The 18,696-nt window shown below is 42.9% G+C and overlaps 1 long non-coding RNA gene across 1 annotated transcript in view; it reads right to left on the reverse strand.

The window, feature by feature from the left end:
* Positions 1-3,390: 3,390 nt before the first annotated feature.
* Positions 3,391-18,696, reverse strand: part of LOC144827375 (uncharacterized) — a 441,938-nt gene continuing 426,632 nt past the window's right edge. Inside the window, exon 3 of the long non-coding RNA XR_013610162.1 lies at positions 3,391-4,637. This is a non-coding gene — a long non-coding RNA (uncharacterized LOC144827375). The remainder of the gene's footprint in view (positions 4,638-18,696) is intronic.

Here is an 18,696-nt window from a genome sequence, read left to right on the forward strand (position 1 = left end):
AACCACGCATAAGCGTGGTTAAAGCATGTGCGTGTTCTAGAAGATTTTATGAGTGGGCCAAGGAACAGGAAGGATCAGGAGAGGATGCAGTGAGGTAAGTGGGGTTGGGGCTGGATTTTGGGTGGAGGTGGGTTTTTAAGGGTTGGGGTAGTTTTAAGGGCTGGGGGTCAGGTTTTTTTCACGACTCGGGGGTGTCAGAGAAGTTCTTAGGGCTCAGGGGGGTCGTGTCATTTTTGGGGCTTGGGAGAGGTTCAGGGTACTTTCTTGGGCTCAAGGGGGTCAGGATAGTTTTTAGGGTTCACGGGGTGTTGGGTTAGTTTTAATGTCTCAGGGTGGGGTAGTTTTTATGGCTCAGTGGGGTTGGGACAGTTTTTAGGTCTGGGGGGGTGGGATAGATGTAAGGGCTCAGTGTTTTGGAGTCGTTTTTAGGGCTCATGGGGAAGGCTTGGTGTGAACCTTCTCACACATATCACACATATCCCTTTACTTACTTAACTTACTTATTGTGGAGAAGCGTGGCTCAATGGTTAGAGCGGTAGACCCTGATGCAGAGGTCTGGCCCGGGACCAGGGTTCAATGCCTGCTTCGGCGGCTCTTGGACTCAATTTCCCCGGACTTGATAATTCTCGCCTTGGTGCCTAGTCTAATCATGGGTCCCACTCTGTGACTCTGGGCAATAGCTTGCTTAATCTCCACAATGGCTCCAGCAGTGCTTGGATGCCTGGCTTCACCTTGGGGGTGCCCAGGAGTGGACATTTCACAGGAAAGCCAGGATGGGTTTCACAGCGGTATGAATACAGCGCTACGAGACCTCTGAGTAGAAGTGCGCTATATAAATACAAACACATTTACATTTATTTACATTTACCAGTCATGCCGTTACTACAAAATTGCGTGGTAAAGGAATGCCTTGTTCAGGCGCATTTGTGGTTAGGGCTGCGTTGTAGAGGCACAGGTGGTTTAGCAATGCATGCCGCTATCATACAACCGTTTTAAACTAGAAGGACTGCATTCACTGGAACAATTAACAAATCTGACATTCCCTGGTGTAATTACTGCATTTAAGAGAGCGAGAATAAGAAGATCATATATTGAGCCGTGATAATTGTGGTAATTGTGCATAGAAACACTTTCATAATAAAATAATGATAGTGGCAACAAACAGGCATGTTGCATTTCTCAAATTTAGATCCCTGAAGAAACAACTGTCACGAAACATGTAGTAGAGGAATACAGATTAAGAAGCACAAATAAAGAAGATGTTTTCTGATTGAGGATAATGACTTTGAATAAAGTATAGAAGTTAATTTGTTCTTTCTCTCTGTGAGGGGTTAGACTTATGAACAACACTGTAGTATTAATGTTGCCCCATTCAGGGCAGGGCACGATGTCAGAAACTTCAACATTGTTCCTGTGTATGTACTTACTGGATAATTTGTCTGAGAAATTGGAATTCATTAAGCTTTTTAATCTTCATTGTATTTTTTCATGAATTTAAAATTACTTAACTAATAATATTCAAAATAAAATGTTTGAACTTCTAGAAAAACGTAAGCCTTCTTAAAAAAATACTAGACTAGATTCACTGTGTCAAGGTCGAGCTGGGCAATATACATTTTAAATTTAAATGCGCACAGTTTCACAGTTTCAGATTGCCTAGCTTTAGAACCCTTTGACTTCACTTGAAATTTGAAGAAATGTTGCTTATCAGTCTAGAATTAAATTCCCGACTTATATTTTTTAATGGCATCTCGAGGAGGTGTAAAAGCAAGTTAGTTCATGGAGTGATTTGTAGCCTCTCAGCTGCAAACGTATATCTCTTCTAGTAACCTTCTTCCAGTCTGGCTTTATGGGAACAGGTAACACCAAAGAAAATAGTAAACAATGTAGGTACAATACATTCTTTTTACAGACGCACATGTGATAGAAGCCTTGGTATTTAATCACCTAAGAGACAAACAGGGACATTGCATTGGTGTTCACAGAAATATTCAAAGGAGCCATCTATTCAAGAGAAAAACAACATTTTTCTTTTCCCTGTCTTGCTTCCCTAACAATCCCTAGCAATAAACATTTTAGATTTTTCTTCTTTGTGTCAGCTTGGGCTTTGGGACATACAGTGACATTATTCATCGGATGTGTCCTTTTATAATGACATGATTTTTGCTTATATATACCACAAATTTGCAGAAAATATAGAGTAGCCTTGAAAGAGGGCTACGTTGGAAGGCATGTATCTTGAAATAGGGCCTAATTACGAGTCTGGTGATCCACAGACCGCCTGATTCATGGAGGCATGGCAGTGGTGTCCTTCTGACTGCCCTATTATGACCAGGGTGGTCGGGCCACCATGGGACTACCGCAACCGCCAGGGATCAGAGATGGCGCAGCGGTCTTGGGGCTGCAATATGCTTGGTGGGGCTGCAGCTGCCCCTGCCAAGCATATTATGAGTTACTTCACTGCCACACCTTTCATGGCGGTGCGCCCGCCATGAAAAGTGTGGAGGTGAGGAAACAAAGGAGGCCCTACAGAGCCCCCTGGTGCCTCACGTCATGTGGATGCACATTTGTGCCCCCCCCTGTGTGCATGCACACCTGTACCTGCTCGGGATAGACTGAAGCAGTCCATGCAGTGCAGCTACTGATTTTGACGTTTCCATTGCGCTGTCTATTTCATAGGCACCCCCGTGGGAATGCCCAAAAACAGCCCGCCAGACAGGAGAAAACTCCTAATCTGGCAGGCGGTTGCAACATGGGTTGGCCGGGGCGGGAGTGTGGGGGGTCCCGTCCTACACCCCGAAGCGCATAATAAGGCCCATAGACACGTTTAATGGCGCTTTGCCTGATATCAATTGTCTATTTATAGCTGGACATGGTGGCTGGAAAAACAATAACTTAATAAATAAGAAAAGACAGTAACTGCAATGAGGTAATATGAAGATGATACTGCCTGATGGAGCAGCTAGTTCTCAACTTAAGAGAAAGTGATCCAGTTTAAACCGACCCTGTCATGACTGGAGGTATGGCGTAAAATTGTCACATTTCTAAATGTTTCTGTACCTATTTTAGAATTATTATTTTGAATGATACTTTCTTGGGGGAAAAAAACGTTCCTTTCGGTTAAAAATAACGTGCATTGGCACATTTATATAAAGAAACACTCTGGGATTCACCCTCCAGCTGGGCACTGCAGGTAGCGATTAATGTCCTTTTTCAGAAAACTAATGCTGTGCCTGCCTCGGCCAATTATGAAATCTGTTCTAGTCTAGCGCCTGCTGCTCATGAATTGATGATATTGCGCCAGAAAAGTGTATTTATTTCTCTAGCAGAACTACATTTCTGTGGCTGTACATGTCAATCACTCAATTCTAAGTGTCGCTGGCCTTGCTCACTTTTTGCCGAAAGGTTTTTCTCAGAGATTGGGAGTGGATGATTGGACAGCCAATGGAAAAGTAGAGAAGCAAAGAGGGGGCGGGTGTTTGTGTAGCAGTAGTATTAATCTGTTTAGATTGCTTGTGGGAAAAACAAAGACTCCAGTGATATTTTAATATGTAGATCCAATTTGCTTAGCAATGTTATAGTCAGTGAGACTGACTTTGAAAACCAAGGTCACATCCACTAGAAATTCTGCAACATGGCATGTGCAATATAAGTTACATCTCATTAGGGGTTGCTCAATCATTTTTCTAACTGTGCTTCTTGTTTCCTTTTGTTACATTTTACATCAAACAAAATGTTCATCTCGACATATACAGCATCGTTAAAATAAATATTCTATATCATGAATACATTTTTAATACACTAAACGCTTGTCCCATAGATGTAAGGGGCTGACATATGGCACCTTATCATTGCAATCTGAATGGCATATAACATAAGTAAGGATGGGAAAGCTCTGCAATCTTCTTAGAATGCCTGACTGTGGTCAGAACCTCTGCTGCAACATCTGAAACTGCTGACCACTGCCACACCCCTGAAGTTGCATGTTGCCGCTAGAACCCGTGGAACTGTGAGGTGCAATCCATGTAACTGTGGACACAGCCCTTGGAACTGTGGGGTGCAATCCATGGAATTGCAAGCTGCTGAAATGAAGAGCCAAGTGTTGAATGCTTTTGTCATTTTAGATGGGCAATCTCCCGCATACAGGTCAACAGTCTGTGCAGAAGGTGGCATGGGTCGTCAAATCCGAAAGCATATGTGGTCTTCCACGCAGACTTTTCCACTTCCTCTTTGTCCTGTAATTAAATGTATCTTTTACACCTAGAATTCTGTGGTTTGTTCCTCTATGTGGATCAAAGAAACATTCAGTAAATGATAGACTTATCCTTTGCCCTGAGGCTGGATCTCCATTTTCACCAACTCCTTCATGGTCGGACAGATGTGATTCAGTTCTCACTGTAATTTGTCTTTCGCGGATGTAGAGGGCGTAGGTGACTTCCAGGCCCTACTTGCAGGTTCCAACCTAGACTGTCTCTTGGGTCTATGGGTTTCTGTAGGTCATGGGAGGATGGGTGCGCGATGGCTGGATCCAAACCCATGAAACAGCGACAGGGACTGCTGGTGCTCCGCGCTCTGCTCTGAGGCGCCACTGGGAAACGTCTGTGCATGAGACATCTCTGCTGCACTGACACAGTAACCTGGAAGAGAACCACAGTACACTCTATTAGAATAGAATGACAATAGTATGACACAATCAAAATTATGTTTGACAATGGTATGGCACAATCAAAATTATGTTTATAGTAATAAGTTGGGGAGTCTTGTCTCTTGCCTCAAGGAAAATATGTATGGATCAATGTGTGTGTCTAAACCACTTATTGACATGAACCCTTGCGCTGAAATGGCCATGCGTGGCCAACGCAGTTAAGAGAGGTGCGGCAGGGTGGGGAGGGAGTCGACAGAGGACGACGAGAGAAACTTTAATATAAGAAGAGTTTCTCGTTTTTTTTATTTAGGTCTCCCTCATCGTTGTCTATTGACTCCCCCACCCCGCCACACTGCTCTTACATGCACGGGCCACGCCTGGAAATGGCACCCTGTTTGAAGATCATGTGCTACTTCACAACATTTTGCAATTTTTAGGTCATAGTAACTTCTCATTTTTTAATGTTTGAAAACAAGCAAACAGGTATGCAACATATGAATTAAACTGCATATCAAATTGCAGGCCTTACACTTTAATAACACATTGATGTGGGAACATTTTGAGGTAATTCTCTTGGCATTATTGGTCATCAGAGTAACTTAGACTTGGCGTGCTTTACTGTCACGAAACATGTTCATAATGCTCTGAAACATTGTCTTAAAATATTGCTATATGATATAATTCCAACAATACCATCAGCATTAGTAACAATGACAATAATATTACCACTACTACTACTAATATTAAATGAGTTAAAGTAACTCCATCCGTACATAATAAAGCCACTGTCACTTTGGAGTTCTGTGACCATGTAGAGCAACAAGGTGGAAGGCTGAGTTCCTTTATATGCTGAGAGAACTTTCTTTATAAGGTCATGGAACTCTTTCTACTAACATTTCAAAGAGATATGCCTGGTTATGATCAGCAATCAACTCCTGAAAACCAAACATCATCTAATGTACAGCAAACTTCTGCAATTCACATTTCTGTCTGTTAGCAGGTGATAAATACTGGGTAGAATCCCATAGATAGTGTGCCTCTGCCAGGGACCTCTGACCCATGCTGGCACTTCGTCTGAACAGGCAAAAATGTTAGGGTTCATTTAGGAAAAGTGTTGCATCACTGCGTGAAAACAGCGATGCAACACTTTTCAGTGTACCCTCCTTGCGACACCATGGATGCGCCGTATTTACTTAATGGAACTCTGTGTCGCAAGTATTTACAGGTACGTCAGTATTCCTGGTGTATCTGTAGACAAAAAAGTGGCACAGTGTTGTGGTGTGTTTGAAAACAGCCGCAATCCAGGAATATTTGCAAACCCCATGTGAAAGGGCCTGCATCACTGCTTATGCCTGCTGTGAGGCAGGCGTAAGGATTTGACGAAGTGGTGTCCTAGAAGTGTTGCAGTGAAATCTCATAGGACCCGATTCACAGAACTAACTTAAGATAAAATCTTAAACTTACTACCATTATGGTATTCACAAAAGGCACTTACTCGTTTCTGTATTCAAAGAAGTTAGGAGTTCTAACTTTAGGACTCTTAAATGCCTTCTGTGAAAATCAAAAGTCTTAAAGTTAGGATTTTTCTCAGTTTAGGAGTAGTAAAGCTAGGACTCTTAACTTTAGGACTCCTAAATGCCTTCTGTGTATACCGAAAGTCTTAAATCCTAACTTTAAGACTTTTGGTATACACAGAAGGCATTTAGGAGTCCTAAAGTTGAGTCCTAACTTTACTACTCCTAAACTGATGAAAATCCTAACTTTAAGACTTTCGGTATTCACAGATGGCATTTAGGAGTCCTAAAATTAGGACTCCTAACTTCTGTGAATACCAAAATGAGTAAGTGCCTTCTGTGAATACCAATATGGTAATAAGTTTAGGATTTTGTCTTAAGTTAGTTCTGTGAATCGGGCCCATAGATTTCACTGCAACACTTCTACAAGCCTTTTCTGTCCTGGATCGCCCACCCTGCATACATTATACTTGTCACAGGTATAATGTAAGGCAAGGGTTTACAAAGCGATGCATCTGCCTAGATGCATCACTTTGTAAATACGGCTCATTGTGGCGCACATTTTATGTCACCGCAGCGACACAAAAAGTGACGCTATGGCAGCGTAAAGGGCTCATAAATAAGGCCCTTAGGGGCACATGCATCATTGTTTTTTGCGGTCGCAAAGGGGCAGATTCGCAAATGCAGGGGTGCATCAGGGTGTCCTTTTGGCACCCTTGCACCCGTAAAATTACATGCGCAATTTGGGAGAGCCTATTTGGTACTCGCAAATTGCGCATGCAATTCCCATTGATTCCTGTGTACCTTTAGCATCCGGTATTTCCTAGACTGTCGGTAATGCCACACTAAGAGAACTTATCTTGTAATTGCCCTGTTGTGGTGCGGGGATACTGGCTGGAAGAGTCTGACCCCACACTATAGTGGCCCCAAAATGCTGCAAACTCATAATGATGGCATAGGTAGAGGTTTGTCCCCAAAAGGTGCAACAGCTGTTGTTAATGTAGTCACCTAATTCTGCTTTGCAGTAATGGAAAATGAAGATAAGACATGAAGTATACACAATTTATTATTAACTTTAGACTTTCAAAGTTGCGTACAAAGACAATATTCAGGCTCACAAGTATTTGCAGAGTTCATGCCCATCACCAGTAAACTAACTCTAATAGGAATGAGGCATCACAAATTCCTTCCTCCTGAAATCTCAGATTCAAAAAGTAACCCCCAGATTCTGGAGCTTTCTGGTACTAGAAACGAGCACCAATCCATCGACTGCTATTTTCCATAAGGAGGTGAAAACAATACTGATGATAAAAGTCTTCCCTCAGGAACACACAACAACTGGCTGGACACCGTGGGAAACCCAAACTCGTGGAAGAACTCAACAAGAGGCCCCAGGAGGGTGTTCCCCGTGCAGCCTACACAATGGGAGCCCAGGGTCACACATGGGAATACAGGACTGCTGGGCAAATCAGTTGAGATATTCCTGCCCGACGATGATGGGATGAGGAATGATGTGACACGGACTACACCCCAAAATAATCCACCATTTGAGGGTAGGTGCTCCCTATAACTATACCTGGTTAACCTACTCCCAAACTCTCCTAAGGAAATGCTCCCTTTACAACCTATGTGCAACTATTAACGATGGTGTGTGTATACTCATGTCACTGGAAGTCTCTTTGCAATTCCCAAGTTTGTACGCCCTCAGAATACTGAAACGATTTCCTTGAAAAATGCTCTGATACACTCCATACACTTTGATAAATATGTAATACGGGCATGAACATATCTTCATTTGTAAAACTTTGTATTAGTTAAACGAGTACCCTGTACATCACTCTGATACCCTCAGGTGATATTTTCCCTTTAGAAAACTCTTGAAATAAAATATAAAATAGTATGCTTTCAGTAAAAGGTATTTCTGATCTGAGCTATGTAGTGAACCTAGAAAACCTGGCTTATCCCGATATTAAAATTCATAGGAATTAGAAGATGCCATCCTGCACTGCTTTCCTTACAGTTTTTGGAGGAGGAATGGTTAACGAAGATCATAGTTAAATTTTTAAAGTTTATTGTTCGGCATAGATCAAACCTAGAATAGACCATCACCTCTCTGTTTTAGGACTTTCAGTACTTCCATGTAACTAAGAAATGCCGTCTTTTTAAACTAGACTTTTTTGTCCAACATGAGAAGTTAATTATTTTAGATTTATTATTTTATATAATTGTTTTTAAACAAATGGAATTTTTATAATTCTGAGATTTTTTTTATAACTGTACTTTTATGGTTTTGCAAACGATGAAAACCGAATAAAGTTAATTTTGATTGATGTGATTTGATTTGATATGAGCTATGTTTGCTCTTATTTATTCACCTCTTTGGAATCCATTCGCAGTCAGAGTAAAACATGAACAGTGGGCCCCTAGTGCTAGACTGACCATGTGGTAAGCATCACTACTTCTAGGCTCTCTCACCAGACGATAGGACCTGCATAACAAACTGTGCTTCCATGAAGCCAATTTGGTAGGTGTGAAATCTTTTCAACCCTGTCACAAAACATACCTTGAGGTGATTTTTTTCCAGCAGAAAACTTTGCATTCCACTGATGAATGCTTTACTTGAAAGGAGACACGCTGCATTTCTATGTCTGTTAGACCTGGCATCCTTTGGGCGGTTTGCCCTGACTTTTTGCCTTCACACCTCCTGTTTTTGCTGACTTCATTTCTGATGGCTTAGGATTCTGGACACTTTACCACTGCTAACCAGTGCTAAAGTGCATATACTCTGTACTCAAAACATGGTAGCATTGGCTTATACACAATTGGTATATTTAATATAGTTATAAGCCCTTAGTAAAAGTGCACTATATGTGCCCTGGGGCTGTAAACTAAATGCTACTGGTGCACTAGCAGCACTGATTGTGCCACCGACTTCAGTAGCCCTTTACACATGTCTCAGGCCTGCCACTAAAGGGCCTGTGTGTGCAGTTTTACAATGCCATTTCGACTTGACAAGTTAAATTACTTGCCAGGCCCCAACCTTCCCTTTTATTATATATAAGTCCCCCCTAAGATGGGCCCAGGCAGCCCTATGGGCAGGGTGTAGTCTATTTAAAAGAGAGGTAAGAAATGTAGATTTGGGCAGGTGGGTGAGCACGAGCAAATACAAGCACTAGCAAATTTAACATGTTTCAGTTCAAAGGCCCTGTCAACTTAATTAATGACAATTAACTGGAAAGGGGGTTGTGATGGATTTAAGCAAAGCAGAAAGCACGGACGAGATAAGCAATAGAAGATCTGTGGGGGAGGGAGGAGGGGAATGAAACCAGGACCAATTGTGTCACTTGCTGTTAAAGAAAGAAACAAGTATCTCCTTTACTTACCATAAATCGATTGATAACTCACCCGATATCCTAAATCGGATGTGGTAGCAGTGGGAGTGAGATCTGGGGACCTGCAGGATGATGAGTGGCCAGAGGCCTTGGCTTCCCGCTGAGAGGTGGCAATAAGATTGAGGTTCCGCTTTGTACAGTTAAAAATCCTAAATAGATGCTATTACACTTGCACTACCATGGTAAAGATGGGCAGGGCAACAACTGCACTGTGTCTCAGGAATTGCTGAACGTTCTTCCATATGTTATGGAGCTGCCCAGGAATCCAGCACTATTGGGAGTCATTAGGTATTTGCCTCAACTATGTGTGCAGGGCAACATGGAGGCCTCCGCAATGTGGTGTCTCCTGAACGTTTGGGAGATGACTGATCTTACTTGTATGGACCAGATCTGGATATCATATGGGATGATGGTTGTCAAGCGCAACATTGCTCGTATGTGGGATGGGGAACTAGCACCACAACTGAGTGAGTGGAAATGGGACATGGATTGGTGCATGTTGGGGGAGAGAGAAGATTATGAAAGCAGAGGTTGTCCCAAAATGAGCCAAGATATGGGGAAAATGGAATGATCACCAAGGGGATTGTGTGCCCGTATTGACAGCACTGGTTTTAATCCTGTAGATCTGGGGTGCCCAGACCATAATGTTGCCTTGTAATTTGATTGGTGAGGGGTGTGGTATCAGAGAGCTTTAGAAACTGACAGGGGTTCAAATTTTCTGAAGTGTGTCTTGATGCTGCATTGTGTACTGCTTACTGTCACTGTTCTTTTGTTTCCTTTACTTGCAATAAAAATAACTTTAAAAAAAAAAGAAAGAAGAAACAGATTGTAAAATGGTGACCAGTGGATTGTACTTGGTCCCTGCTCTCGGTGAGAGCCAAACATAGCAAGCGGCATGACAAATGCATGCCATGGACAAATGGAGAGAAAGAATAGGAGTACAACGATGGAGCCAGCAAATGGGAAGCCTATGGGTGGACTGAAGCCCACACAGTATATAAAATATGTCTCAAAGCTGAGAACTAATAAAAAAAAAAACAGCCTTGGACTATGCTGCCTCGCAACACATAGGGTCAAGTGCTAAAAAGGGATACTTGGTTTCCAGTTAATTTAGGACCCAGCATTAGCAAAAGGCAGTTGTGGCAGCTGGGGTACAGTACCTCCTGCCTGCCCTCAGACCCTCCGACCTGGATTCCTGACAGTACATTCTACTCATTTCATGAATGTAGGAAAGTCATCCTTTTTGCCGTGATCACCCCTAATCTTTGACTGATACTGGTGAAAACTGACTCTGACTGTGCCATGGGGTCAGCTAAACAGACCCAGGGCCAGTGCTCTGATTAAAATCTATATGGTAATTAGGTGTAAATACAATTGGTACTGACAACCTACCTGTAATTACCCCTAGTTTATGGTAGGGCATGTACATTTAGGGGCCCAGCAGATTTAATGCACTTAAGTGTGCACTGCTGTGTTGCCTGTTGTCATTTTAAAAGGCAGCCCTGCTTTCAAGCAGCTTTTAAATTGATATTATATGCAACTGGATAATTTAATTTCTCTGGTGAGGGGAAAAACTGCCAATTTTTTTCCCCATTGTAGCATTTTAACTCCATAGGATAGGATGGAAATACTTTACGGCCGTATATCTATTGACAGGAGTTCAAAGATTGGTAATGATAAATCCAACAACTTATCACTGTTGAATTTATCATATCTAGTACAGAAATAGGTTATAGAACCTTCCTTTCTGTGAGCCAAAATCCAGCCTTCTAGCAGCATCTCCTGATTGGCCAGTCTTGACAGGCTGAGCCAAAGTGCTTTGATGAGGTAATAAGTGGCCTACTCTATAGACAAAGGATATCTGAATGGGGAAGATCTGCAGCTGCAGGGAACAGGCCACGAAGGGGGCTGGGTAAACAAACTGATCTTCAAAGAGAGTAGGACTGTAAGGCTGCAAGCCAGGTCTACCGCCTCTTTTTGTACACCCCTCCAGATGGAAGCCCCAGGAATGGAGGAATTTGCAGGAGGTCTGGAAGGGGAGGGTTAAGGGAAATGAGCCACACCAGTAGGTTGGCTTAGCCAGATCCTAACCCCAAGGAGAAAGTTTCACCATTTTGAATTTGAAAGTAGAGTAGGCAGGGGTGTCACCGCTTGTCGCACCAGAACACTGGATAAATATGGGCGAGCTGGATAGCCTCTGGGATCCCCTGCCTGAAATACAAGGAGGAGAAGGACTTCCCTGCTCTGCTGGAACCCTGACCTGCACTAAGAGGACTGTGAATGACTGCACATGCTGCACACTAAGGAACTACAACCATAAGGACTTTGCCTTGCTTCAAAAGGAGAAAGAGTGGACTCCCTGAAAGCAAAAGATTAAAAGGGCTCCACCTGCATCATATTCATCAAGAAGAACCTGCTGACCACCTTCAGATGGATTTTAAAGGATTTGGGGCCAGATGTAGGAGCCAAAAGACCGGTCGGTAACGGCCGATTTCGGCCGTTACCGACCGGTATTTATGATTCGGCATGTAGGGGCCATTATTTTACAGAATCGGTAAATTTACCGATTCGGTAAATTTACCGATTCTGTAAAATACTGAATCAGTATTTTTACCGATTTGGTAAATCCAAATGTAGGTGACACTCCAAAGAGTGCCACAGGCCCTTAAGAGTTGGTATTTTACCACCCAATCCTATTGTGTGGTAAAATATTAAATTCAGGTGTGCATGCACACCTGTGCATGCACACCTGTGCCATGTGACACACAGACATGCCCTTAGGGCATGTATGTGTGCCACATGTCACACATGCCTATAGTCTGGGTGCTAGAGGGTGTCAAAGTGACACCCCCTGCACCCTTACAGGATTCGGTATTTACCGATTCGGTAAATACCGAATCGGTATTTCCCATTGATTCCTATGGGCTTCACAGCCCATAGGATTCAATGGGCAATACCGATTCGGTATTTGTTTCCGATTCGGTAAATCAAATTTAAAATTTACCTACATCTCCCACCTTCTAATTTACCGATTCATAAATACCGAATCGGTAAAATTCGATATTTAAGAATCGGTAAATTAGATTTACCTACATCGGGCCCTTGACCAGCTCAATGTTGGGAAATGTAGTCCCAACTTCTGAGAAGCAACTCAGAGACTCAGGAACCTTATATCTTGTTTGTTAACACTTTGAACCCCCAAAAGGAACTTCAAGAAGCACCTCCTGAAGTTTGGAAAACTTTTGTGAACTTTTGAGAAAAAGCTCTATCAGGTGACCAACTCATCGATGAGAGACAAGCCACAAACGTCAAACCACAAGTCTTCCTGGATTTCAGATTCATCCCACTAAAGCTCGAGAGCCCAAGACTTCTAGGATCTCTAGGATCTCACCGAGGCCTTGTGAAAATCCAAACTGCCGTCATTGACTAGAATCCTGGCTTGAAGTGGAGCCTCGCTTGACGACAAGAAAAAATCCTCTGCAAAAGTTTCGAAGTGTGAAGGTAAAATTTTGAACGGGCCTCCCACTTAGTATATCAGACTAGAGCTCCATTGGGGTTGGCCTCAAATTTTGACTTTGTCCTGGTGAAGGCTGACCAGAAGCCCCAATTTGGTGCTATTGTTTTTTAAGCACTAGAAAGTGTTTATTCTTTAAAACATCATCTCTCTGGTTTCCTACACTGTATTTTTGTCGTTTTGGTGCCAAAGTCAAAAATACTTTTTTTCAAGAAATATATTCTTAAAGAAATATACACACAATTCATAAAAGTATAAAACATTTTTTTAAAACAACAATTCATGATTATATGTTTAACTCTTTGTACTTACAATTTATACAATGACAATCATATAAACATTAAAATTTCTCCGCACAATGACTCAATATAGTTCACAACCCAAGATCTCACACATATTTACAGCACATATTACTCCAATCTATATTTATAAAGTGCAGAGTGCATAGCAGTTTATTGCAACTTCAATGATCACTCGAAATCTTGTTTTTGTATGAGACATACTTCTCATCTTCTAACATATTCCTATTAGGAAATCCTCTCATTGCAATTAAAATTTCCTTACTAAGTAAAACAAAAAAAGCTCCGATGTCAGCCTTATGTTAAAATCCTAAAAAAGGGGTAATATCGCTGGTGTCTTTGAGATTTTGCACAAATACTATCCAATGGCTATAGCTACATCTCAGAACCTAAGGTCATGTGTCAAATCCAGACCCAGTTCCCTCATTCGTATTCCGAGGGCCATATTATCAAGAACGGCGCAAACATTATCGCCACTTTAGCGGCAGGAAACTGTGGCTAAAGCGGCGATAGAGGGCTTGATAATCTGTCCTAGAGAATTCCAATAGAAGCCCAGGTTTGATGTTCTTAACACCAGAACCTGGGCTTCTATTGGAATTCACTAGGGCATATCATCAAGCCCCTTATCACCGTTTCAGTGTCAGTTTCCTGCCGGTAAAGCGGCGATAATGTTTGCGCCATTCTTGATAATATGGCCCCATATTTTTTAAATACAGGTTAGAGTAACTTTTTCCTTCCCACCATGAAGAATGCATAATCCATCAATATATGGCTCACTAAATATTTACTACCTCGCCTACAGGGGACCTGCCTATTGTTCTTAGCAACATCAATTTGTAGTCCCTTGATGCGCCATCCAGGGTCAATTACAGCCCTCAAATGCAAGACTTTGTTACGTAGGGACTAGATCGGTGCTCTCCTGAGAGCTTGAGTAGGGAATAACTGCGCTCTTGACTTTGAAATAGTGCAAATCCTCTCTCCAGCTAGATTCTAGAGCACTTTACCTGAGTGTACTCTGTATCTGGGTTGTCTGGGCCACTTTCCCTCTTTTGGTGTGTGTTAGACCTGGCATCTTTGGCGTGGTTTCCCCTGACTTTTTGTCTCTACCTCCTGTATTTTTGACGCTGTGCTGGATTTCGTTTTTGCTGGTTTAAATGCTTTGGGCACTTTGCCACTGCTGATCAGTGTCAAAGTGCAAGTGCTCCCTCAGTAAATTGTAATTGTGATTGGTTATCCATGATTGGCATATTTGTGTTACAAGGAAGTCCCTAGTAAAGTGCACTAAGTATGCCAGGGCTGCTGATTCAAATGCTACTAGTGGGCCTGCAGCACTGGTTGTGACACCCACACAAGTAGCTCTAAAATGGTGTCTCAGGTCTGCAACCCCAGTGCCTGTGTGCAGTTGCTAACTGCCATACTGACCTGACCAGTGTCCACACTGGCCAGGCCTAACCTTTCCCTTTCTGTACATATTGGACACCCCTATGGAAGGCCCTAGGTACCCCCCTCCCCCCTAGGCAGGGTGCAGTGTATGTGAAAGGTAGAGCATGTGCTAGTGTAGGTGACATGCTCTGGTAGTGAATTACAGCCATTTTCGTTTTTCACTATTGAAAGGCTATCTTGCCCATAGGCTATTATGGGAAATGCTGTGTAAAATGTTTACCTGCATATCTTCCCATAGGAGCAAGATTGAGGATTAAAGCCTGGTATCCCTGAACTCAGAATGTATTAACAAATCTTTTTTGGGGAGACGCATCGTTCCGGTGCTGCTTTGGGGGCAAGTGCTATCACCCAGGGCTACGCGACCCATGAGGCTGTGGGGTGAACGGAGGACAAGCGGCCCCTCCCCCTGACTCCGGGGGTGATTTAACTGATATCCTGGTCCGGCCCCGCGGGACGCGTGCGGGCGGGACGCGCGTGGCGGGCACCGGGATAAGCCCGGGCAAAGGGCGGGCCGTCTCTGGCCGTCAGGGTGGGTCCAGAAGAGGCCGGGACGGGCCTCCCCCCTAAGACCCACTAAATGTTTATGCGAAAACAACTATGTAATGGGGGTCAAGGGGGCCAAAAAGCGAAAGTTCCGCGGAAATAGGACTCAATTATCTCATATTTAACCTCAGCTGTTGGCGTTATAAGCAAAGAAATTGCCAACGCAGAGAAGGAACTGGGACTGAGCTCTCCGGTAATTCCTGTAGATGGGCCGAGATCAAATGAACCAACTACACCTGGGGCATACTCAGAGATCCTGCCAGTACAAAAAGACCATATATCAGTGAATGGGGCATAAGTTTCTATAGTGGAAGAATTAAGTGAGGTCATTTTGGCCTCTCAGTCTCACCCAGAAGAGTTACCTGGTCCAAGTGCTCAACAGATCAAGGGTAAACGAAGCACAAATAAATGTGCTAGAAAGACAAAACATGACATCAATCCACACAGCAACAATGAACAATTTATTCTAAACAAACTCAGCGATAAGTTAGAGGAAATGTTTAACTCACGCTTAGAGCTTGTTTTAGTGGGTATTGCAAAAGACATTGTGGACACACTAAATACTTGCGTCTCAGGACTACTAAAGAGATGTGACGTAATTGACTCTTTTGTCAAAGAATATCGAGGGCAATATGATTCAGCGATGCATGCCGAGAAAGCACATACATCTGGCATAGGGTGTAAGGATAGTTATCCCATTAATGTTAAGCCAAGTACCACCCAGGCTGTAGTAACCCTGACCTCGGTCAATAAAGTCTCGAGCATAACTACCATGCCATTGGGGAACCCTCCGCTACTAACGGCATATGTAGCTGATAACGGCAAAGGGCAAAAGCCTATAGAAATCCATCAAAACACAAATAAGAAATCCTTAACACCCTGTGAGACCAAGTTGCACCTTCCTCCTGAAGCAGTCCCCTTGGTGGCTGTACTAACAGGAGTACCCCCGCTAGAATCAAATTGCAAAGAGACCACCCAGGAGCTCCTAAGAAAAACTAGGAACTGGTGTAGGCAGTATTCTAGCAGGGAGACAGACACCTCTTCATGTATTAGCATGGTCAGAAGGGTAGAATGGGTTGGTCATCGCCCTAAGAGCCAGGTAGGAGACTGCATTGTTGTAAATTTTATTAAATATGATGTAGCTGATAGTTTATTTTGGGATGGATCCGACCTGTCAAATACCGGCATTAGGCCTCTGCCTTTAGGTTATTTTTACCCACCGCCTATCACCCAGAGAAACGTCAGACCCACCCCCTTATTGCCTCCATCACGGATAAGGTATCCTGCCCCACGGAATGGCGAAAATCCAGCTTCTTCTCTAACTAATACCCACCCACCCCAGATTTCCCAAGTGACTCCGATCATTCAGACGGGGCTTGAAAGTTCCCAGGGTATGGGTTTAACCCTGACTAATCGTTGTTCTCCTTTGTCCCAACTGGGGAAGAACGATTGACTAGGAATTACATCAGGAGTGGATGTCACTGACCAGACCCAAGTGTCCTCCTGTAGAATCCTGAGTTGGAATACTGCTGGAATAAGGTCAAAAAGCAGGGATGAGAATTGGGTGGGTTTTTTAAAGTCGTATGACATAATAGCACTTCAAGAAACTTGGGACACTTCAAATAGTTTCTTTTTAGACGGATATAGCCATTTGTGCATCTCTGCAAAACCTAGCCTAGGTAGAGCTAAGGGCGGCTTAGTACTTTTCTTTACTCTTAAATTAAATGGTACCCTAAAGCAGGTTGATTCAGGCTGTCTTAACTGTTTCATAGTGGAGTTGTCAGTCTCACAAACATCTAAATTGCTATTTATCAATTTTTATAACTCATTTGAGAGTGTTTTTTTAAATCAATATTTAATTTCTTTAGAGGATTTTTTGTCAGTATATAGTTCTAAACAAAACACTTTTGAGGCCACCCTTATGGGTAACTTTAACATCCACCCGTGTGGCCTTCATTGTGTTACTGATGAACATGAAGGGCCCCCATATTCGGTGCTTACACATTTTGAACACACAAAGCAGGAGGAGGCCCTTGAGAATTTTCTGGCCACTATGAATCTTTATGAATGAGGGTGTGATAATGGTGGACCAAGGGCACCCACGTTTAAAGGAAAAGACTCAGGTACTGTCATAGATTATATTTTTTTGTCATCCTTTGTTTTATCTAGGGTTTTATTGTATAAAGTTGGGGCCTCTGCTTTTAGAGATCATAACCCCGTGATTATAGAGGTGGTCCTAGGGGACCTTTTGGGATTTAAAGAATCACAGGATACAGGAGTTAGTGACTTGACACCAAAAGACCAGGACAGGAGACTTAAATGGTCAAAGGTGGTACCGGAAACCTTCCTGTTGGAAGTCTTGACCAAGGTTGAATCTGAGGTAGCTACTTGTTTGGATAATTCGGCACCAAGCACTGAGATAGTTGGTGCTTTTAATGCTATCTGTACACAAATAAATACTAACCTGGTGGCCAAAAATAGACCTGGCAGACATAAAGATAAAAAATGGTTCAATAGTAGCTGCTCCAAGGCACACTCTGCCTTGCTCAAAGCTTTGAAAGTAAGCCCCAGAAACAGGGAACAGATAGCAAGTTTAAGAAAATCATATAAACAGGCTATCCAAGTATGGAAACAACAAATTAAAGAGGATGCCTGGAGTAAACTCCTATCGGTTGAGGTCCTGCGGGATAGTGGAAAATGTTGGTTGACCATAAATCAGCCTTTTTTCTCGGGTGAAGATAACTCCCCCTTGGATTGGAGCTCATTTTGTGAATATTTACGGGCTCCAGAGGAATGAGATCTCCTCAATGGCTATTTCTTTCTCACAAACAGCTGTCCCCGTAGTTTTTCAGGTAATAGATGTGGAAAGAGAAATTGAAGAGACGCTGAAGAATAAGGGGCCGGGCCCAGGCGGGGTTCCTGCTGACCTATATAAGAGTGCCCCCAAATTCTGGGCCACGAAAGTAACGCATTAGCTAGATCCACCTCAGCCCTTATGGGATTTACAAAACGGCTGGGGGCCAGACCAATGGAGGCAATTTTAAAGGTGTATAAATCTAAATGTTTAGCTATTGCTACATACGGCTCAGCAATCTGGGGTTATACCCCACAAGACAGAAATCAAGTGGTTGAAAATAAATTTTTAAGATCTTTATTATCAGTGCCACAGTCTATCCCTACTTTCTCTATTCATACAGAGTTAGGGTTGGGGTATGTCACAGACTCACTGAAAATTACCCCCTTGATCTGTTGGCTTAAGACCTGGCTTAACCAGGAAATCTCACTGAACCACTTGATCTTAAAAGATTGCCTCGCCCTGGATAGAGCCAGTAGGATCCCATGGTTG

The sequence above is a fragment of the Lissotriton helveticus genome, chromosome 4_1, assembly GCF_964261635.1.
Source record: "Lissotriton helveticus chromosome 4_1, aLisHel1.1, whole genome shotgun sequence".
Classification (NCBI taxonomy): domain Eukaryota; kingdom Metazoa; phylum Chordata; class Amphibia; order Caudata; family Salamandridae; genus Lissotriton; species Lissotriton helveticus.